The sequence below is a fragment of the Temnothorax curvispinosus genome, unplaced genomic scaffold (assembly GCF_003070985.1).
Source record: "Temnothorax curvispinosus isolate PA1 unplaced genomic scaffold, ASM307098v1 QBEX01017175.1, whole genome shotgun sequence".
Classification (NCBI taxonomy): domain Eukaryota; kingdom Metazoa; phylum Arthropoda; class Insecta; order Hymenoptera; family Formicidae; genus Temnothorax; species Temnothorax curvispinosus.
Window position 1 is genome coordinate 1178 of NW_020226955.1, and position 740 is coordinate 1917.

Genomic DNA, 740 nt, shown 5'->3' on the forward strand with positions numbered 1-740 from the left:
AGATATTTATTTACCAATATTATCCACATATATTATACATAATAGTGGATTATATATAATAAAAAATCCTACTAACCTCGCGAGACACCACGCGACACGTACACATGTCACATTGCACGATTTAACACACGCGAAACTCGCCAAACTCGCCGCGATCTCGCGATCGCCGTCAATCTCGACCGCGCCGGCCAATCACGCACGCGGAAAAGCGGCAACACTACGTGCGAGATATTCGACTCGCAAAGCTCACTTCTCGGTCCAAATGGATTTTTTTATTATGGACTAGCACGCAGCGCGCGCTAACGCGCGCGCTTTCACTTCCAAACTTTTTCCGTTCCATTCACCTTAAAACACTCGTCCCACATTACCATTTCTCTCCGTTAAAATGTATTCTCTTTCTCATCCACTGTGCCAATGTCCATTCGCCACCACTCGTTTCTTTTTTTCTCTCCGCTCACTTCACATATCTGTCTCTCCCATATTTTGTTTTCTTCTTTCTTTTTACTTCTCGCATAAGACTTATCACACTTCGCTTTCTCGGCTCTCATTTTTCTTTTTCTTTTCTTTACACTTCACATTCGTTATCTCCTCCGCTTTTACTTCTCCCATTCTTCCTTTTTCTTCACTAATTATCTCTTCTTCCATTTTTTCAATATTTCCACCACTATATTTCCTCTACTATACTAATATCTAATCGTCACCACCTCCCATTCCTTTTCCCTCTCCTTTTCCTTTTCCCT

At 41.8% G+C, this 740-nt stretch overlaps 1 long non-coding RNA gene across 1 annotated transcript in view; it reads right to left on the reverse strand.

Moving 5' to 3' along the window:
• Positions 1-205, reverse strand: part of LOC112467355 — a 1362-nt gene extending 1157 nt beyond the window's left edge. Inside the window, exon 1 of the long non-coding RNA XR_003042238.1 lies at positions 77-205. This is a non-coding gene — a long non-coding RNA (uncharacterized LOC112467355). The remainder of the gene's footprint in view (positions 1-76) is intronic.
• Positions 206-740: the final 535 nt, after the last annotated feature.